Here is a 23,692-nt window from a genome sequence, read left to right as displayed (position 1 = left end):
AATTGCATCAGAACTGGCGGGATTCAAACAGAGCTGGGCCCTCTCGCCACGGTGAATTTGTAGAAGTTAGGTCTCCTAATCCCAATAACGACGCGCGCCAACAAAGAGACAGACAATGACTCGCACAGCAGGCAGCCGCGTGCGCCGGCTGGCTCAGAGAAAAATAACATAGACGCTAACCTTGAGAAAAATTCCAGTATTCTTTATCGACGTATACCGCATGATAATTGCGTTCCGGTTGAAACTCTGCGTACTAGGAAGAGTAAAGGCTTACACCACATTTCACATGTAAAACCGTTTATTGAAAGATAATCTGCTTTTTAACTTTGTCTTTGCCTTAAAATTTTTCACTTTACATTACTAGTATGCTTTGAAAGACTTAAGAAACTGTTAACATGCAACAATGTTTGAAGTTAAATATCCAATCAAGAACCAAGAGAACTTATTTAAATAGAAATTACGAATGCATTGTTATAGTGAACAGACTACACAGTGTTGCATTTGTACATTCTTGCTTGTTAGTTGCACGATTACGTAACGACTATCAGGCTTACATACTTAGGACACATACTGGTACTGCTAATGAGATTTTAATGCAACATTTTGGTTTACTTGAAAATACATTCTGGGTTTAATGTACTTTCTGTGAGATACCAGACGGCACAGTGATTAGTTTATGTGACAGCTGTACGATTTTATCACGACGCTACTAATGAGTGACAATTTACAATGTTGCTTTTGCAGTGTTTCTGTTTTATATCTGCACAGTTTCTCTGAATTCTTCTGGAAAGTAAAACATGTTTTAGTAGTAACTTTTGTGGTATAGCTACAGTGAGACTGCCTTTTCCGTAGCACGATAATACGTTACAGCACAGTAATTTCCTCATCACGGCAATAAGCGTAATAACTAAGACATTTATACGCAAAGCATTTCACTTTTGTGTATTATGAGGTAAGTACATTGACTTCTGCAGAACTTAGCTTTCGGAGGACGATAATTACGACACTTCTACAGAATTATCTTACAGCAAGGCGCACATTTAGCGCTACAGGACATGTGTTTGAGTGATTAATTTTGTACTTAATCATTTATTTTTAAAGATATTTGAAGTACAATGATACGAAGGTTTTCTGTGGTACATTTCATTCCTTTGCTGTAATATTTAGCACCTGAGGGTATAATTACATTAATCCTCAGGGGGGGTACACGCTTACTTTGTGTACCATGTGTGTGGCAACCACAAGGAACCTTAGCTAATATGGTATTTGCTTATACAACTTTACACATCGGTACCATATTTCTCTAACACAAATTACACAGCTATCTGGTCATTTAACAGAGAAAGAAACTTTTTTACAACATCAGTGACACATGTTTACACAATACACAGTTGGGTAACTTCACACTTATGAAACTGTATTTTGTCTGTACTGTGTGAACTCTTCATATTTTTTCGGAACCATTGTGATACTATGAGAGCTTTGAATGATGTATTTGGTATGGATTCATGATTTTTAAAGTACGTTTGAGGCAGATGACACTTTTGACATGAGCAGAGAATTTTTTTAATTATTGGAGGAAGCTACGACGATTTTGAGATTTGACTGAGGTGTTATGATGTTATTTTTACGACGACGATGTGTATTATGCTGCTGAGGTATGTTTACGATTAATAGGCTGAGGCTATATGAGTTATTTGATTATGCTTCATATTTATAATGACGAAATATTGATGAGTGTCGATGGATACGTATATGTGTAATAAGGTAAGGAGTAATGAATAGTGGGTAGGGACTCTCGACTTGTGGAAAAGGATGTTGGAAACCAAGAATCGTACTTTAAGAGTTATGAGATGTGTGTAAATGCGTGAATGTATCACAATGGCGACGAAATTTTTTTGGACACTGTTATATTCATAGGATTTTGTTTCTACACATTTGCAACGCAAACTCTTGACCTGAGAAATATTTTTATATGAGACTGTCACCGTAGCGGAAACTGCTGTCGTAAATATTTCCATACGAAAGTTAAGTGACCACCTGCACATAATGCGTCGTGGGCACCCAGGTGTGTCAGACGCCTGGAGAACAAGCCATTAGTATGAGTGCCTCGTCAGAAGCACAGGTAGAAAAAAAAAAGAAAGGGAAGGCCATTGTCCGCGCTACTGACATCTCCTTGTTGAAAGCATACTGTGGAGCTCGTAATTTATGATATTTTACTGAAATGCCTAATGAAACGATGAGAAACATTTCACAGCTATTGTCTTGCTAGTTGAGAAAAATGCCATATGGCTTGCTTTATGTATTTATTTACACATTTCGTTTAATATCAAGTTTCTAGCTGCACTGCAGCATTGGTTAAAATAAAATTTAATATATGTACTAATATAGTTATTTTATGCCTACAGATCCAGTCAATAAGAAATTTATGATCTACTTACAAGAAAACGAGGGCACATAAATAGACATTTCCCTTCACAGGAATTGCATAAATAATTTCTTTACGATTTGGTAACTTATCTGCTAGTGTAAGTTCTCGTGATGCATCACTCTAGTGTTAAGATGTGACATAGGTTTTAGACATGGCCATTTTAGTGTAATATTTTTTCTGCTTGAGCTATGTCATGTCTAGGTATAAGTTGCTGCTGTTTGCCAGGCATAGTGTTATTGAATTTGACTTTTGCTAATATATGCTGCTAGCTTTGCCAATTTGCATTTCTTGCATTGCTGTTTGTGTTAATTTGTTATGTGCTGCTGCATTGCCTCGTCCCTTAGTTTAGCATCTGAGCTCAGTAGATTTAAATTAGCTTAAGAGGGGGTAGCCTCTAAGAGAATGAGTTTCGATGAATTGGAAGAAATGCATTGAGAAGTTATACAAAAAAAAGTACAGAAAACAGGTTTAGGTAGAGTTTTCTTGGAAATAAATGTTGAGGTGAGCAATGTGTGAACATATAAATACAGAAATCATGCTTAGGTAGAATTTTTTTGGTGGAAACAAAGGATGAAATGAGAGGAAAGATATATGAAGTTTTGGGTTGGACTGCAGTACCAAATGTTACACTGAAAACGAACACTATCCTTTCCTATTGGTGTTATCGCACTATGTGTTTGTGTACCCTTGTGTAGTTGTGTTCTTCCTGTCTGTGTAGTTTCATAGAATGTTTTCCTCTTTTAATATTAAGCTACATTCACTATGATGAGGAATACTGTTATCCTCAAATATAATTGGCATTAATAATATGTTATTTACTTTGTAAAGATGTTAGACATTATTCATTCTGTTTAAATGCACATGTGTGAAGTTGATGTTTCGCAAGTTATTCTGATCTTCTATGTATGTACTCATGTCATAATTCCTGTAACACTGACGTATATGTCAATTTCTATTCTTTTGTAAAGCCTGTACTACAAATGTTATCTATATTGTAATGTTTTTAATGGTGTATTTTGTACCTTTATTGTATTCTTATGTTATAAAATTGTAATTGTCACCAGTTCATGATATTATTAACTTGTTAGTTACATTTCACTGCACACGTTTCTGTTGGTCATAGTATATGGACAATATGTGAGAAGTTGGGACTGTTAGTGTTTGCACGTGTGTTAATAATTCAGCAAGGGACTGGATAACAGCATTGCTGGTTCTAAGGACAATTCCAAAAACTTTGTGAGTGCACAAGTGGTGGTTATGGACTTGCTATATTATCCGCAAGACGCTTCAATGGTGATTGTGCACCTGCACAGTCACAACAGATGGCTGCTGGCTATCTCTACAAGGACTACAGTGGGTCTGCATCTTTGATGACTCACCAGTACCATTATCTCTACAAGGACTACAGTGGGTCCACATCAACCATCAATACCATCATCTCTACAAGGACTGCAGTGGGTCTGCACCTCTGGTGGCCCACCAATACCACAATCTCTACCAGAACTACAGTGGGTCTGCTCTGTGATGACCTACCTACCAATACTCTTCAAAATTTCGACTGACTCTGCTGTGGGTTTGCTCCATTGTGGCCCATTACCTGTCAGCATGTCAAGAGTCAGCACTGTCTTTCCGTTGGAAGGACAACACTGCTTCTTCAAGACTCCATGGAAATCCACTACTTCCGTGTGCATTTTCTTCTACTGCTCAGACTTTGAGAAAAACAGTATATTTTACCGTAATGGATGATCAGGACTGTCTTTATGGACTGTGAGAAAAATTTAGCTTTTGACCAACATTGTATCAATAAATGTGTGCATTTGATTTCTTTGTTATTGTAATTATGAAAGATTTTTTTCAAATCTGTATTGGCCACTGCCCAATCCAATTTGTAAAATTTTTTGTGGGGAGCATGGGGGCTATGTAAGTAGGCTGTTTATGTTTTCTCTATGTAAGTAGGCTGTTTATGTTTTCTCTATGTAAGTAGGCTGTTCAGGTTTTTTTAGTGGTATCGCCACCTCTGTATGAAAATCACTGGCTGTGCTGTGGGCAGGCTGTGGCTGCTTTGCATTGTTGTAATACTCGCCATTGTAGTGTTGGGCTGTTGGCTGTTAACAGTGCGTAACGTTGCGCAGTTGGAGGTGAGCCGCCAGCAGTGGTGGATGTGGGGAGAGAGATGGCGGAGTTTTGAAATTTGTCATGAACTGCTATATTTATATATGATGATATCAAGGTAAATACATTGTTTGTTCTCTATTAATATCTTTCCCTTGCTAACTATCCCTATCAGTAGTTAGTGCCTTCCATAGTTTGAATCTTTTATGTAGCTGGCAGTAGTGGCGCTCGCTGTATTGCAGTAGCTTGAGCAGCGAAGATTTTTGTGAGGTAAGTGATTTGTTAAAGGTATAGTTTAATGTTAGTCAGGGCTATTGTTTGTAGGGAATTTTAAAAGTCAGATTGCGTTGCGCTAACAAAATATTGTGTGTCAGTTTAGGCACAGTCATGTATAATTGTTGAAAAGGGACGTTTCAGTATTAAATTCGGAATCAATTTCTGTGTTTCGTCGTCAATACGAAGGTCCAAGGGATACAGTAAACCTGAAGTGAAGCATCGGAATCGAAAACTGGAATCACAGGAGACGTTCAAATTATGGAGAGTTAGAGTGTCTGTCCTCTTGTACTTACGTCGGCATTGTGCCTTTAGTATTAAATTCGGATGCAATATCTGTGTTTCATCGTCAATAAGCAGGTCCAAGGGATACAGTAAACACAAAATGAGTCATCGGAATCTAAAACTGGACTCACAGGAGAGGTTCAAATCATAGAGAGTTAGAGTGTCAGTCCTCTTGTACTTAAGTCGGCATTGTGCCTTTTGTATTAAATTCGGATGCAATTTCTGTGTTTCATCGTCGATAAGAAGGTCGAAGGGATACAGTAAACCTGAAGTGAAGCATCGGAATGTAAAACTGGACCCACAGCAGAGGTTCTAATCATAGAGACTTAGAGTGTCAGTCCTCTTGTACTAATGTCGGCATTGTGCCTTTTAGTATTAAATTCGGATGCAATTTCTGTGTTTCATCGTCAATAAGAAGGTCCAAAGAAAACAGTAAACCTGAAGTGAAGCATCGGAATCTAAAACTGGACTCACATGAGAGGTACAAATCATAGAGGGTGAGAGTATCAGTCCTCTTGTATTTAAGTCGGCATTGTGCCTTTTGTATTAAATTCGGATGCAATTTCTGTGTTTCATCGTCAACAAGAAGGTCCAAGGGATACAGTAAAGCTGAAGTGAAGCATCGGAATCTAAAACTGGACTCACAGGAGAGGTTCAAATCATAGAGAGTTAGAGTGTCAGTCCCCTTGTACTTAAGTCGGCATTGTGCCTTTGGTATTAAATTCGGATGCAATTTCTGTGTTTCATCGCCAACAAGAAAATCCTAGGGATAAAGTAAACCTGAAGTGAAGCATCGGAATCTTAAACAGGACTCACAGGAGAGGTTCAAATCATAGAGAGTTAGAGTGTCAGTCCACTAGTACTTTGGTCGGCATTGTGCCTTTTGTATTAAATTCGGACGCAATTTTTTTTTTTCATCGTCAATAACAAGGTCCAAAGAATACAGTAAACCTGAGGTGAAGCATCGGAATCTAAAACTGGACTCACAGGAGAGGTTCGAATCATAGAGAGTTAGAGTTTCAGTCCTCTTGTACTTAAGTAGGCCTTGTGCATTTTGAATTAAATTCGGATGCAATTTCTGTGTTTCATTGTCAATATGAAAGTCCAAAGGATATAGTAAACCTCAAGTGAAGCATCGGAATCTAAAACTGGAGTCACAGGAGAGGTTCAAATCATAGAGAGTTAGAGTGTCAGTTCACTAGTACTTTGGTCGGCATTGTGCCTTTTGTATTAAATTCGGACGCAATTTCTGTTTTTCATCGTCAATACAAGGTCCAAAGGATACAGTAAACCTGAAGTGAAGCATCGGAATCTAAAACTGGACTCACAGGAGAGGTTCGAATCATAGAAAGTTAGAGTTTCAGTCCTCTTGTACTTAAGTAGGCCTTGTGCATTTTGAATTAAATTCGGATGCAATTTCTGTGTTTCATTGTCAATATGAAAGTCCAAAGGATATAGTAAACCTCAAGTGAAGCATCGGAATCTAAAACTGGAGTCACAGGAGAGGTTCAAATCATAGAGAGTTAGAGTGTCAGTCCACTAGTACTTTGGTCGACATTGTGCATTTTGTATTAAATTCGGACGCAATTTCTGTTTTTCATCGTCAATAACAAGGTCCAAAGGATACAGTAAACCTAAAGTGAATCATCGGAATCTAAAACTGGACTCACAGGAGAGGTTCGAATCATAGAAAGTTAGAGTTTCAGTCCTCTTGTACTTAAGTAGGTATTGTGCATTTTGAATTACATTCGGATGCGGTTTCTGTGTTTCATCGTCAATAAGAAGGTCCAAGGGATACAGTAAACATGAAGTGAAGCATCGGAATCTAAAACTCGACTCACAGGAGAGATTCAAATCGTAGAGAGTTAGAGTGTCAGTCCTCTTGTACATAAGTCGCCATTGTGCCTTTTGTATTAATTCGGTTGCAATTTCTGTGTTTCACCGTCAATAAGAAGGTCCAAGAGATACAGTAAACCTGAAGTGAAGCATCGGAACCTAAACTTTACTCACAGGAGAGGTTCAAACCATAGGATGTTAGAGTGTCAATCCTCTTGTACTTATGTCTGCAATGTGCCTTTTGTAATAAGTTCGGATATAATTTCTGTGTTTCATCGTCAATAAGAAGGTCCAAGGGATACAGTAAACCTGAAGTGAAGCATTTGAATCTAAAACTGGACTCACAGGAGAGGTTCAAATCATAGAAAGTTAGAGTGTCAATCCACTTGTACTTAAGTCGGCATTGTGTCTTTTGTATTAAAATCGGATGCTATTTCTGTGTTTCATCGTCAATAAGAAGGTCCAAGGGATATAGTACACCTGAAGTGAAGCATTTGAATCTAAAACTGGGTTCACAGGTAAGGTTCAAATCATAGAAAGTTAGAGTGTCAGTCCTCTTGTACTTAAGTCGGCATTGTGAGTATTGTATTGAATTCGGATGAAATTTCTGTGTTTCGTCATCAATAAGAAGGTCCAAGGGATACAGTAAACCTGAAGTGAAGCATTTGAATCTAAAATTGGACTCACAGGAGAGGTTCAAATCATAGAAATTTAGAGTGTCAGTCCTCTTGTACTTAAGTCGGCATTGTGCATTTTGTATTAGATTCGGATGCAATTTCTGTGTTTCATCCTCAATAAGATGGTCCAAGGGATATAGTAAACCTGAATGAAGCATTTGAATCTAACACTGGACTCATAGGATTGGTTCAAGTCATAGAGGGTTAGAGTGTCAGTCCTCTTGTACTTAAGTCGGCATTGTGAGTATTGTATTGAATTCGGATGAAATTTCTGTGTTTCGTCATCAATAAGAAGGTCCAAGGGATACAGTAAACCTGAAGTGAAGCATTTGAATCCAAAATTGGACTCACAGGAGAGGTTCAAATCATAGAAAGTTAGAGTGTCAGTCCTCTTGTACTTAAGTCGGCATTGTGCATTTTGAATTAAATTCGGATGCAATTTCTGTGTTTCATTGTCAATATGAAAGTCCAAAGGATATAGTAAACCTCAAGTGAAGCATCGGAATCTAAAACTGGAGTCACAGGAGAGGTTCAAATCATAGAGAGTTAGAGTGTCAGTCCACTAGTACTTTGGTCGACATTGTGCCTTTTGTATTAAATTCGGACGCAATTTCTGTTTTTCATCGTCAATAACAAGGTCCAAATTATACAGTAAACCTGAAGTGAAGCATCGGAATCTAAAACTGGACTCACAGGAGAGGTTCGAATCATAGAAAGTTAGAGTTTCAGTCCTCTTGTACTTAAGTAGGCCTTGTGCATTTTGAATTAAATTCGGATGCCGTTTCTGTGTTTCATCGTCAATAAGAAGGTCCAAGGGATACAGTAAACATGAAGTGAAGCATCGGAATCTAAAACTCGACTCACAGGAGAGGTTCAAATCGCAGAGAGTTAGAGTGTCAGTCCTCTTGTACATAAGTCGCCATTGTGCCTTTTGTATTTAATTCGGTTGCAATTTCTGTGTTTCGCCGTCAATAAGAAGGTCCAAGAGATACAGTAAACCTGAAGTGAAGCATCGGAATCTAAAACTTGACTCACAGGAGAGGTTCAAACCATAGGATGTTAGAGTGTCAATCCTCTTGTACTTATGTCTGCATTGTTCCTTTTGTATTAAATTCGGATATAATTTCTGTGTTTCATCGCCAATAAGAAGGTCCAAGGGATACAGTAAACCTGAAGTGAAGCATTTGAATCTAAAACTGGACTCACAGGAGAGGTTCAAATCATAGAAAGTTAGAGTGTCAATCCACTTGTACTTACGTCGGCATTGTGCCTTTTGTATTAAAATCGGATGCTATTTCTGTGTTTCATCGTCAATAAGAAGGTCCAAGGGATATAGTACACCTGAAGTGAAGCATTTGAATCTAAAACTGGGTTCACAGGTAAGGTTCAAATCATAGAAAGTTAGAGTGTCAGTCCTCTTGTACTTAAGTCGGCATTGTGAGTATTGTATTGAATTCGGATGAAATTTCTGTGTTTCGTCATCAATAAGAAGGTCCAAGGGATACAGTAAACCTGAAGTGAAGCATTTGAATCTAAAATTGGACTCACAGGAGAGGTTCAAATCATAGAAATTTAGAGTGTCAGTCCTCTTGTACTTAAGTCGGCATTGTGCATTTTGTATTAGATTCGGATGCAATTTCTGTGTTTCATCATCAATAAGATGGTCCAAGGGATATAGTAAACCTGAAGTGAAGCATTTGAATCTAACACTGGACTCATAGGATTGGTTCAAGTCATAGAGGGTTAGAGTGTCAGTCCTCTTGTACTTAAGTCGGCATTGTGAGTATTGTATTGAATTCGGATGAAATTTCTGTGTTTCGTCATCAATAAGAAGGTCCAAGGGATACAGTAAACCTGAAGTGAAGCATTTGAATCCAAAATTGGACTCACAGGAGAGGTTCAAATCATAGAAAGTTAGAGTGTCAGTCCTCTTGTACTTAAGTCGGCATTGTGCATTTTGAATTAAATTCGGATGCAATTTCTGTGTTTCATTGTCAATATGAAAGTCCAAAGGATGCAGTAAACCTCAAGTGAAGCATCGGAATCTAAAACAGGAGTCACAGGAGAGGTTCAAATCATAGAGAGTTAGAGTGTCAGTCCACTAGTACTTTGGTCGGCATTGTGCCTTTTGTATTAAATTCGGACGCAGTTTCTGTTTTTCATCGTCAATAACAAGGTCCAAAGGATACAGTAAACCTGAAGTGAAGCATCGGAATCTAAAACTGGACTCACAGGAGAGGTTCGAATCATAGAAAGTTAGAGTTTCAGTCCTCTTGTACTTAAGTAGGCCTTGTGCATTTTGAATTAAATTCGGATGCAGTTTCTGTGTTTCATCGTCAATAAGAAGGTCCAAGGGATACAGTAAACCTGAAGTGAAGCATCGGAATCTAAAACTCGACTCACAGGAGAGGTTCAAATCGTAGAGAGTTAGAGTATCAGTCCTCTTTTACATAAGTCGCCATTGTGCCTTTTGTATTTAATTCGGATGCAAATTCTAAGTTTCACCGTCAATAAGAAGGTCCAAGGCATATAGTAAACCTAAAAAGAAGCATTTGAATCTAAAACTGGACTCACAGGTAAGGTTCAAATCATAGAAAGTTAGAGTGTCAGTCCTCTTGTACATAAGACGGCATTGTGCATTTTGTATTAAATTCGGATGCAATTTCTGTGTTTCATCGTCAATAAGAAGGTCCAAGGGGTATAGTAAACCTGAAGTGAAGCATCGGAATCTAATACACAGGAGAGGTTCAAATCATAGAAAGTTAGAGTATCAGTCCTCTTGTACTTAAGTCGGCATTGTGAGTATTGTATTGAATTCGGATGAAATTTCTGTGTTTCGTCATCAATAAGAAGGTCCAAGGGATACAGTAAACCTGAAGTGAAGCATTTGAATCCAAAATTGGACTCACAGGAGAGGTTCAAATCATAGAAAGTTAGAGTGTCAGTCCTCTTGTACTTAAGTCGGCATTGTGCATTTTGAATTAAATTCGGATGCAATTTCTGTGTTTCATCGTCAATAAGAAGGTCCACGGGATACAGTAAGCCTGAAGTGAAGCATCGGAATCTAAAACTGGACTCACAGGAGAGGTTCAAATCATATAAAGCTAGAGTATCAGTCCTCTTGTACTTAAGTCGGCATTGTGCCTTTTGTACTAAATTCCGACGCAATTACTGTGTATCATCGACAATGAGAAGGTCCAACTGATACATTAAACCTGAAGTGAAGCATCGGAATCGCAAAACTCGACTCACAGGAGAGGTTCAAATCGTAGAGAGTTAGAGTGTCAGTCCTCTTGTACTTAGGATGCCATTGTGCCTTTGTATTAAATTCGGATGCAATTTGTGTGTTTCATCGTCAATATGGAGGTCCAAGGGATTTAGTAAACCTGAAGAGAAGCATCGGAATCTAAAACTGGACTCACAGGAGAGGTTCAAATCATAGAAAGTTAGAGTGTCAGTCCTCTTGTACTTAAGTCGGCATTGTGCCTTTTGAATTAAATTCGGATGCAATTTCTGTGTTTCATCGTCAATAAGAAGGTCCAAGGGATACAGTAAACATGAAGTGAAGCATCGGAATCTAAAACTCGACTCACGGGAGAGGTTCAAATCGTAGAGAGTTAGAGTGTCAGTCCTCTTGTACATAAGTCGCCATTGTGCCTTTTGTATTTAATTCGGCTGCAATTTCTGTGTTTCACCGTCAATAAGAAGGTCCAAGAGATACAGTAAACCTGAAGTGAAGCATCGGAATCTAAAACTTGACTCACAGGAGAGGTTCAAACCATAGGATGTTAGAGTGTCAATCTTCTTGTACTTATGCCTGCATTGTGCCTTTTGTATTAAATTCGGATATAATTTCTGTGTTTCATCGTCAATAAGAAGGTCCAAGGGATACAGTAAACCTGAAGTGAAGCATTTGAATCTAAAACTGGACTCACAGTAGAGGTTCAAATCATAGAAAGTTAGAGTGTCAATCCACTTGTACTTAAGTCGGCATTGTGCCTTTTGTATTAAAATCGGATGCTATTTCTGTGTTTCATCGTCAATAAGAAGGTCCAAGGGATATAGTACACCTGAAGTGAAGCATTTGAATCTAAAACTGGGTTCACAGGTAATGTTCAATCATAGAAAGTTAGAGTGTCAGTTCTCTTGTACTTAAGTCGGCATTGTGAGTATTGTATTGAATTCGGATGAAATTTCTGTGTTTCGTCATCAATAAGAAGGTCCAAGGGATACAGTGTACCTGAAGTGAAGCATTTGAATCTAAAATTGGACTCACAGGAGAGGTTCAAATCATAGAAATTTAGAGTGTCAGTCCTCTTGTACTTAAGTCGGCATTGTGCATTTTGTATTAGATTCGGATGCAATTTCTGTGTTTCATCCTCAATAAGATGGTTCAAGGGATATAGTAAACCTGAAGTGCAGCATTTGAATCTAACACTGGACTCATAGGATTGGTTCAAGTCATAGAGGGTTAGAGTGTCAGTCCTCTTGTAGTTAAGTCGGCATTGTGAGTATTGTATTGAGTTCGGATGAAATTTCTGTGTTTCGTCATCAATAAGAAGGTCCAAGGGATACAGTAAACCTGAAGTGAAGCATTTGAATCCAAAATTGGACTCACAGGAGAGGTTCAAATCATAGAAAGTTAGAGTGTCAGTCCTCTTGTACTTAAGTCGGCATTGTGCATTTTGAATTAAATTCGGATGCAATTTCTGTGTTTCATTGTCAATATGAAAGTCCAAAGGATATAGTAAACCTCAAGTGAAGCATCGGAATCTAAAACTGGAGTCACAGGAGAGGTTCAAATCATAGAGAGTTAGAGTGTCAGTCCACTAGTACTTTGGTCGACATTGTGCCTTTTGTATTAAATTCGGACGCAATTTCTGTTTTTCATCGTCAATAACAAGGTCCAAAGGATACAGTAAACCTGAAGTGAAGCATCGGAATCTAAAACTGGACTCACAGGAGAGGTTCGAATCATAGAAAGTTAGAGTTTCAGTCCTCTTGTACTTAAGTAGGCCTTGTGCATTTTGAATTAAATTCGGATGCGGTTTCTGTGTTTCATCATCAATAAGAAGGTCCAAGGGATGCAGTAAACATGAAGTGAAGCATCGGATTCTAAAACTCGACTCACAGGAGAGGTTCGAATCGCAGAGAGTTAGAGTGTCAGTCCTCTTGTACATAACTCGCCATTGTGCCTTTTGTATTTAATTCGGTTGCAATTTCTGTGTTTCACCGTCAATAAGAAGGTCCAAGAGATACAGTAAACCTGAAGTGAAGCATCGGAATCTAAAACTTGACTCACAGGAGAGGTTCAAACCATAGGATGTTAGAGTGTCAATCCTCTTGTACTTATGTCTGCATTGTGCCTTTTGTATTAAATTCGGATATAATTTCTGTGTTTCATCGTCAATAAGAAGGTCCAAGGGATACAGTAAACCTGAAGTGAAGCATTTGAATCTAAAACTGGACTCACAGGAGAGGTTCAAATCATAGAAAGTTAGAGTGTCAATCCACATGTACTTAAGTCGGCATTGTGCCTTTTGTGTTAAAATCGGATGCTATTTCTGTGTTTCATCGTCAATAAGAAGGTCCAAGGGATATAGTACACCTGAAGTGAAGCATTTGAATCTAAAACTGGGTTCACAGGTAAGGTTCAAATCATAGAAAGTTAGAGTGTCAGTCCTCTTGTACTTAAGTCGGCATTGTGAGCATTGTATTGAATTCGGAAGAAATTTCTGTGTTTCGTCATCAATAAGAAGGTCCAAGGGATACAGTAAACCTGAAGTGAAGCATTTGAATCTAAAATTGGACTCACAGGAGAGGTTCAAATCATAGAAATTTTGAGTGTCAGTCCTCTTGTACTTAAGTCGGCATTGTGCATTTTGTATTAGATTCGGATGCAATTTCTGTGTTTCATCCTCAATAAGATGGTCCAAGGGATATAGTAAACCTGAAGTGAAGCATTTGAATCTAACACTGGACTCATAGGATTGGTTCAAGTCATAGAGGGTTAGAGTGTCAGTCCTCTTGTACTTAAGTCGGCATTGTGAGTATTGTATTGAATTCGGATGAAATTTCTGTGTTTCGTCATCAATAAGAAGGTCCAAAGGATACAGTAAACCTGAAGTGAAGCATTTGAATCCAAAATTGGACTCACAGGAGAGGTTCAAATCATAGAAAGTTAGAGTGTCAGTCCTCTTGTACTTAAGTCGGCATTGTGCATTTTGAATTAAATTCGGATGCAATTTCTGTGTTTCATTGTCAATATGAAAGTCCAAAGGATATAGTAAACCTCAAGTGAAGCATCGGAATCTAAAACAGGAGTCACAGGAGAGGTTCAAATCATAGAGAGTTAGAGTGTCAGTCCACTAGTACTTTGGTCGGCATTGTGCCTTTTGTATTAAATTCGGACGCAATTTCTGTTTTTCATCGTCAATAACAAGGTCCAAAGGATACAGTAAACCTGAAGTGAAGCATCGGAATCTAAAACTGGACTCACAGGAGAGGTTCGAATCATAGAAAGTTAGAGTTTCAGTCCTCTTGTACTTAAGTAGGCCTTGTGCATTTTGAATTAAATTCGGATGCAGTTTCTGTGTTTCATCGTCAATAAGAAGGTCCAAGGGATACAGTAAACCTGAAGTGAAGCATCGGAATCTAAAACTCGACTCACAGGAGAGGTTCAAATCGTAGAGAGTTAGAGTATCAGTCCTCTTGTACATAAGTCGCCATTGTGTCTTTTGTATTTAATTCGGATGCAATTTCTGTGTTTCACCGTCAATAAGAAGGTCCAAGGGATATAGTAAACCTGAAAAGAAGCATTTGAATCTAAAACTGGACTCACAGGTAAGGTTCAAATCATAGAAAGTTAGAGTGTCAGTCCTCTTGTACTTAAGTCAGCATTGTGAGTATTGTATTGAATTCGGATGCAATTTCTGTGTTTCACCGTCAATAAGAAGGTCCAAGAGATACAGTAAACCTGAAGTGAAGCATCGGAATCTAAAACTTGACTCACAGGAGAGGTTCAAATCATAGAAAGTTAGAGTGTCAATCCACTTGTACTTAAGTCGGCATTGTGCCTTTTGTATTAAAATCGGATGCTATTTCTGTGTTTCATCGTCAATAAGAAGGTCCAAGGGATATAGTAAACCTGAAAAGAAGCATTTGAATCTAAAACTGGACTCACAGGTAAGGTTCAAATCATATAAAGTTAGAGTGTCAGTCCTCTTGTACTTAAGTCAGCATTGTGAGTATTGTATTGAATTCGGATGAAATTTCTGTGTTTCGTCATCAATAAGAAGGTCCAAGGGATACAGTAAACCTGAAGTGAAGCATTTGAATCTAAAATTGGACTCACAGGAGAGGTTCAAATCATAGAAAGTTAGAGTGTCAGTCCTCTTGTACTTAAGTCGGCATTGTGCATTTTGTATTAAATTCGGATGCAATTTCTGTGTTTCATCGTCAATAAGAAGGTCCAAGGGGTATAGTAAACCTGAAGTGAAGCATCGGAATCTAATACTGAACTCACAGGAGAGGTTCAAATCATAGAAAGTTAGAGTATCAGTCCTCTTGTACTGATGTCGGCATTGTGCCTTTCGTATTAAATTCCGACGCAATTTCTGTGTTTCATCGTCAATAAGAAGGTCCAAGGGATTTAGTAAACCTGAAGTGAAGCATCGGAATCTAAAACTGGACTCACAGGAGAGGTTCAAATCATAGAGAGTTAGAGTGTCAGTCCTCGTGTTCTTATGTCGGCATTGTGCCTTTTGTATTAAATTCGGATGCAATTTCTGTGTTTCATCGTCAATAAGAAGGTCCACGGGATACAGTAAGCCTGAAGTGAAGCATCGGAATCTAAAACTGGACTCACAGGAGAGGTTCAAATCATATAAAGTTAGAGTATCAGTCCTCTTGTACTTAAGTCGGCATTGTGCCTTTTGTACTAAATTCCGACGCAATTACTGTGTATCATCGACAATGAGAAGGTCCAACTGATACATTAAACCTGAAGTGAAGCATCGGAATCGCAAAACTCGACTCACAGGAGAGGTTCAAATCGTAGAGAGTTAGAGTGTCAGTCCTCTTGTACTTAGGATGCCATTGTGCCTTTGTATTAAATTCGGATGCAATTTGTGTGTTTCATCGTCAATAAGGAGGTCCAAGGGATTTAGTAAACCTGAAGAGAAGCATCGGAATCTAAAACTGGACTCACAGGAGAGGTTCAAATCATAGAAAGTTAGAGTGTCAGTCCTCTTGTACTTAAGTCGGCATTGTGATTTTTGAATTAAATTCGGATGCAATTTCTGTGTTTCATCGTCAATAAGAAGGTCCAAGGGATACAGTTAACCTGAAGTGAAGCATCGGAATCTAAAAGTGGACTCACAGGAGAGGTTCAAATCATAGAGAGTTAGAGTGTCAGTCCTCTAGTACTTATGACGGTATTGTGCCTTTTCTAATGAATTCGGATGTAATTTCTGTATTTCATCATCAATAAGAAGGTCCAAGGGATACAGTAAACCTGATTTGATGCATCGGAATCTAAAACTGGACTCACAAGAGAGGTTCAAATCATAGAAAATTAGAGTGTCAGACCTCTTGTACTTAAGTCGGCATTGTGCCTTTTGTATTAAATTCGGATGCAATTTCTGTGTTTCATCGTCAATAAGAAGGTCCAAGGGATGCAGTAAACCTGAAGTGAAGCATCAGAATCTAAAACTGGACTCACAGGAGAGGTTCAAATCATAGACAGTTAGAGTGTCAGTCCTCTTGTACTTAAGTCGGTATTGTGCCTTTTGTAATGAATTTGGATGTAATTTCTTTGTCTCATCATCAATAAGAAGGTCCTAGGGTTACAGTCAACCTGAAGTGAAGCATCGGAATTTAAAACTGGACTCGCAGGTGAGGTTCGTTTCATAGAAAGTTAGAGTTTCAGTCCTCTTGTACTTAAGTAGGCATTGTGCCTTTTGTATTAAATTCGGATGCAATTTCTGTGTTTCATCGTCAATAAGAAAGTCCAAGGGTTACAGTAAACCGGATGTGAAGCATCGGAATATAAAACTAAACTCACAGGAGAGGTTCAAATCATAGAAAGTTAGAGGGTCGGTCCTCTTGTACTTAAGTCGGCATTGTGCCTTTTGTATTAAATTCGGATGCAATTACTGTGTTTCATCGTCAATAAGAAGGTCCAAGGGATACAGTAAACCTGAAGTGAAGCATCGGAATCTAAAACTGGACTTACAAGAGAGGTTCAAATCATAGGAAGTTAGAGAGTCAGTCCTCTTGTACTTAAGTCGGCATTGTGCCTTTTGTATCAAATTCAGATGCAATTTCTGTGTTTCATCACACAATAATAAGGTGCAAGGGATACAGTAAACCTGAAGTGAAGCATCAGAATCGAAAACTGGACTCACAGGAGTGGTACAATTCGTAGAGAGTTAGAGTGTCAGTCCTCATGTACTTAAGTCGGTATTGTGCCTCTTGTTTTGAATTCGGATGTAATTTACGTATTTCATCATCAATAAGAAGGTCCAAGGGATGCAGTAACCCTGATTTAAAGCATCGGAATCTAAAACTGGACTTACAGGAGAGGTTCAAATCATAGAAAGTTAGAGTGTCAGACCTCTTGTACTTAAGTCGGCATTGTGATTTTTGTATTAAATTCAGATGCAATTTCTGTGTTTCATCGTCAATAAGAAGGTCCAGGGGATACAGTAAACCTCAAGTGAAGCATCGGAATCTAAAACTGGACTTACAAGAGAGGTTCAAATCATAGGAAGTTAGAGAGTCAGTCCTCTTGTACTTAAGTCGGTATTGTGCTTTTTGTATAAAATTCGGATGCAATTTCTGTGTTTCATCGTCAATAAGAAGGTCCAAGGGTTACAGTAAACCTGAAGTAAAGCATCGGAAACTAAAACTGGACTTAAAGGAGAGGTTCAAATCATAGAGAGTTAGAGTGTCAGTCCTCTTTTACTTAAGTCGGCATTGTGCATTTTGTATTAGATTCGGATGCAATTTCTGTGTTTCATCCTCAATAAGATGGTCCAAGGGATATAGTAAACCTGAAGTGAAGCATTTGAATCTAACACTGGACTCATAGGATTGGTTCAAGTCATAGAGGGTTAGAGTGTCAGTCCTCTTGTACTTAAGTCGGCATTGTGAGTATTGTATTGAATTCGGATGAAATTTCTGTGTTTCGTCATCAATAAGAAGGTCCAAGGGATACAGTAAACCTGAAGTGAAGCATTTGAATCCAAAATTGGACTCACAGGAGAGGTTCAAATCATAGAAAGTTAGAGTGTCAGTCCTCTTGTACTTAAGTCGGCATTGTGCATTTTGAATTAAATTCGGATGAAATTTCTGTGTTTCATTGTCAATATGAAAGTCCAAAGGATATAGTAAACCTCAAGTGAAGCATCGGAATCTAAAACAGGAGTCACAGGAGAGGTTCAAATCATAGAGAGTTAGAGTGTCAGTCCACTAGTACTTTGGTCGGCATTGTGCCTTTTGTATTAAATTCGGACGCAATTTCTGTTTTTCATCGTCAATAACAAGGTCCAAAGGATACAGTAAACCTGAAGTGAAGCATCGGAATCTAAAACTGGACTCACAGGAGAGGTTCGAATCATAGAAAGTTAGAGTTTCAGTCCTCTTGTACTTAAGTAGGCCTTGTGCATTTTGAATTAAATTCGGATTCAGTTTCTGTGTTTCACCGTCAATAAGAAGGTCGAAGGGATATAGTAAACCTGAAAAGAAGCATTTGAATCTAAAACTGGACTCACAGGTAAGGTTCAAATCATAGAAAGTTAGAGTGTCAGTCCTCTTGTACTTAAGTCAGCATTGTGAGTATTGTATTGAATTCGGATGCAATTTCTGTGTTTCACCGTCAATAAGAAGGTCCAAGAGATACAGTAAACCTGAAGTGAAGCATCGGAATCTAAAACTTGACTCACAGGAGAGGTTCAAATCATAGAAAGTTAGAGTGTCAATCCACTTGTACTTAAGTCGGCATTGTGCCTTTTGTATTAAAATCGGATGCTATTTCTGTGTTTCATCGTCAATAAGAAGGTCCAAGGGATATAGTAAACCTGAAAAGAAGCATTTGAATCTAAAACTGGACTCACAGGTAAGGTTCAAATCATATAAAGTTAGAGTGTCAGTCCTCTTGTACTTAAGTCAGCATTGTGAGTATTGTATTGAATTCGGATGAAATTTCTGTGTTTCGTCATCAATAAGAAGGTCCAAGGGATACAGTAAACCTGAAGTGAAGCATTTGAATCTAAAATTGGACTCACAGGAGAGGTTCAAATCACAGAAAGTTAGAGTGTCAGTCCTCTTGCACTTAAGTCGGCATTGTGCATTTTGTATTAAATTCGGATGCAATTTCTGTGTTTCATCGTCAATAAGAAGGTCCAAGGGGTATAGTAAACCTGAAGTGAAGCATCGGAATCTAATACTGAACTCACAGGAGAGGTTCAAATCATAGAAAGTTAGAGTATCAGTCCTCTTGTACTTATGTCGGCATTGTGCCTTTCGTATTAAATTCCGACGCAATTTCTGTGTTTCATCGTCAATAAGAAGGTCCAAGGGATTTAGTAAACCTGAAGTGAAGCATCGGAATCTAAAACTGGACTCACAGGAGAGGTTCAAATCATAGAGAGTTAGAGTGTCAGTCCTCGTGTACTTATGTCGGCATTGTGCCTTTTGTATTAAATTCGGATGCAATTTCTGTGTTTCATCGTCAATAAGAAGGTCCACGGGATACAGTAAGCCTGAAGTGAAGCATCGGAATCTAAAACTGGACTCACAGGAGAGGTTCAAATCATATAAAGTTAGAGTATCAGTCCTCTTGTACTTAAGTCGGCATTGTGCCTTTTGTACTAAATTCCGACGCAATTACTGTGTATCATCGACAATGAGAAGGTCCAACTGATACATTAAACCTGAAGTGAAGCATCGGAATCGCAAAACTCGACTCACAGGAGAGGTTCAAATCGTAGAGAGTTAGAGTGTCAGTCCTCTTGTACTTAGGATGCCATTGTGCCTTTGTATTAAATTCGGATGCAATTTGTGTGTTTCATCGTCAATAAGGAGGTCCAAGGGATTTAGTAAACCTGAAGAGAAGCATCGGAATCTAAAACTGGACTCACAGGAGAGGTTCAAATCATAGAAAGTTAGAGTGTCAGTCCTCTTGTACTTAAGTCGGCATTGTGATTTTTGAATTAAATTCGGATGCAATTTCTGTGTTTCATCGTCAATAAGAAGGTCCAAGGGATACAGTTAACCTGAAGTGAAGCATCGGAATCTAAAAGTGGACTCACAGGAGGGGTTCAAATCATAGAGAGTTAGAGTGTCAGTCCTCTAGTACTTATGACGGTATTGTGCCTTTTCTAATGAATTCGGATGTAATTTCTGTATTTCATCATCAATAAGAAGGTCCAAGGGATACAGTAAACCTGATTTGATGCATCGGAATCTAAAACTGGACTCACAAGAGAGGTTCAAATCATAGAAAATTAGAGTGTCAGACCTCTTGTACTTAAGTCGGCATTGTGCCTTTTGTATTAAATTCGGATGCAATTTCTGTGTTTCATCGTCAATAAGAAGGTCCAAGGGATACAGTAAACCTGAAGTGAAGCATCAGAATCTAAAACTGGACTCACAGGAGAGGTTCAAATCATAGACAGTTAGAGTGTCAGTCCTCTTGTACTTAAGTCGGTATTGTGCCTTTTGTAATGAATTTGGATGTAATTTCTTTGTCTCATCATCAATAAGAAGGTCCTAGGGTTACAGTCAACCTGAAGTGAAGCATCGGAATTTAAAACTGGACTCGCAGGTGAGGTTCGTTTCATAGAAAGTTAGAGTTTCAGTCCTCTTGTACTTAAGTAGGCATTGTGCCTTTTGTATTAAATTCGGATGCAATTTCTGTGTTTCATCGTCAATAAGAAAGTCCAAGGGTTACAGTAAACCGGATGTGAAGCATCGGAATATAAAACTAAACTCACAGGAGAGGTTCAAATCATAGAAAGTTAGAGGGTCGGTCCTCTTGTACTTAAGTCGGCATTGTGCCTTTTGTATTAAATTCGGATGCAATTACTGTGTTTCATCGTCAATAAGAAGGTCCAAGGGATACAGTAAACCTGAAGTGAAGCATCGGAATCTAAAACTGGACTTACAAGAGAGGTTCAAATCATAGGAAGTTAGAGAGTCAGTCCTCTTGTACTTAAGTCGGCATTGTGCCTTTTGTATCAAATTCAGATGCAATTTCTGTGTTTCATCGACAATAATAAGGTGCAAGGGATACAGTAAACCTGAAGTGAAGCATCAGAATCGAAAACTGGACTCACAGGAGTGGTACAATTCGTAGAGAGTTAGAGTGTCAGTCCTCATGTACTTAAGTCGGTATTGTGCCTCTTGTTTTGAATTCGGATGTAATTTACGTATTTCATCATCAATAAGAAGGTCCACGGGATGCAGTAACCCTGATTTAAAGCATCGGAATCTAAAACTGGACCTACAGGAGAGGTTCAAATCATAGAAAGTTAGAGTGTCAGACCTCTTGTACTTAAGTCGGCATTGTGATTTTTGTATTAAATTCAGATGCAATTTCTGTGTTTCATCGTCAATAAGAAGGTCCAGGGGATACAGTAAACCTCAAGTGAAGCATCGGAATCTAAAACTGGACTTACAAGAGAGGTTCAAATCATAGGAAGTTAGAGAGTCAGTCCTCTTGTACTTAAGTCGGTATTGTGCTTTTTGTATTAAATTCGGATGCAATTTCTGTGTTTCATCGTCAATAAGAAGGTCCAAGGGTTACAGTAAACCTGAAGTAAAGCATCTGAAACTAAAACTGGACTTAAAGGAGAGGTTCAAATCATAGAGAGTTAGAGTGTCAGTCCTCTTTTACTTAAGTCAACATTGTGCCTTTTGTATTAAATTCGGATGCAATTTCTGTGTCTCATTGTGAATAAGAAGGTCAAAGGGATACAGTGAACCTGAAGTGAAGCATCGGAATCTAATACTGGACTCACAGGAGTGGTTCAAATCATAGAAAATTAGAGTGTCAGTCCTCTTGTACTTAAGTCGGCATTGTGCCTTTTGTATTAATTTCGCATGCAATTTCTGTGTTTCAGCGTCAATAAGAAGGTCCAAGGGATACAGTAAACCTGAAGTGAAGAATCGGAATCTAAAACTGGACTCACATGAGACGTTAAATTCATAGAAAGTTAGAGTGTCAGTCCTCTTGTACTTAAGTCGGCATTGTGCCTTTTGTATTAAATTCGGAGGCAATTTCTGTGTTTCATCGTCAATAAGAAGGTCCAAGGGATACAGTAAACCTAAAGTGAAGCATCGGAATCTAAGACTGGACTCACAGGAGAGGTTCGAATCATTGAAAATTAGAGTGTCAGTCCTTTTGTACTAAAGTCGACATTGTGCCGTTTGTATTAAATTCGGATCCCATTTCTGTGTTTCATCGTCAATAAGAATGTCCAAGGGATACAGTAAACCTAAAGTGAAGCAACGGAATCTAAAACTAGACCTTCAGGAGAGGTTCAAATCATATAAAGTTATAAGTGTCAGTCATCTTGTACTTAAGTCGGCATTGTGCCTTTTGTATTAAATTCGGATGCAATTTCTGTGTTTCATCGTCAATAAGAAGGTCTAAGGGATACAGTAAACCTGAAGTGAAGCATTTGAATCTAAAACTTGTCTCACAGGAGAGGTTCAAATCATAGAGAGTTATAGTGTCAGTCCTCTTTTACTTAAGTCAGCATTGTGCCTTTTGTATTAAATTCGGATGCAATTTCTGTGTTTCATAGTCAATAAGAAGGCCCAAGGGATACAGTAAACCTGAAGTGAAGCATCGGATTCTAAAACTGGACTCACATTAGACGTTAAAATCATAGAAAGTTAGAGTGTCAGTACTCTTGAACTTAAGTCGGCATTGTGCCTTTTGTATTAAATTCGGATGCCATTTCTGTGTTTCATCGTCAATAAGAAGGTCCAAGGGATACAGTAAACCTGAAGTGAAGCATCGGAATCTAAAACTGAACTCACAGGAGAGGTTCGAATCATAGGAAGTTAGAGTGTCAGTCCTCATGCACTTAAGTCGGCATTGTGCCTTTTGTATTAAATTCGGATGCAATTTCGGTGTTTCATCGTCAATATGAAGGTCCAAATGGCACAGTAAACCTGAAGTGAAGTATCTGAATCTAAAACTGGACTCACAGGAGATGTTCAAATCATAGAAAGTTAGAGTGTCAGTCCACTTGTGCTTTAGTCGGCATTGTGCCTTTTGTATTAAATTCGGATGCAATTTCTGTGTTTCATCGACAATAATAAGGTGCAAGGGATACAGTAAACCTGATGTGAAGCATCGGAATCGAAAACTGGACTCACAGGAGTGGTACAATTCGTAGAGAGTTAGAGTGTCAGTCCTCATGTACTTAAGTCGGTATTGTGCCTCTTGTTTTGAATTCGGATGTAATTTATGTATTTCATCATCAATAAGAAGGTCCAATGGATGCAGTAACCCTGATTTAAAGCATCGGAATCTAAAACTGGACTCACAGGAGAGGTTCAAATCATAGAAAGTTAGAGTGTCAGACCTCTTGTACTTAAGTCGGCATTGTGCCTTTTGTATTAAATTCAGATGCAATTTCTGTGTTTCATCGTCAATAAGAAGGTCCAGGGGATACAGTAAACCTCAAGTGAAGCATCGGAATCTAAAACTGGACTCACAGGAGAGGTTCAAACAATAGAGAGTTAGAGTGTCAGTCCTCTTGTACTTAAGTCGGCATTGTGCCTTTTGTATTAAATTCGGATGCCATTTCTGTGTTTCATCGTCAATAAGAAGGTCCAAGGGATACAGTAAACCTGAAGTGAAGCATCGGAATCTAAAACTGGACTCACAGGAGAGGTTCAAATCATAGAAAGGTAGAGTGTCGGTCCCCTTGTACGTATGTCGGCATTGTGCCTTTTGTATTAAATTCGGAGGCAATTTCTGTGTTTCATCGTCAATAAGAAGGTCCAAGGGATACAGTAAACCTAAAGTGAAGCATCGGAATCTAAAACTGGACTCACA

Source organism: Schistocerca serialis, chromosome 6 (genome assembly GCF_023864345.2).
Source record: "Schistocerca serialis cubense isolate TAMUIC-IGC-003099 chromosome 6, iqSchSeri2.2, whole genome shotgun sequence".
NCBI lineage: Eukaryota > Metazoa > Arthropoda > Insecta > Orthoptera > Acrididae > Schistocerca > Schistocerca serialis.
Note: the sequence above shows the minus strand (reverse complement) of the source record.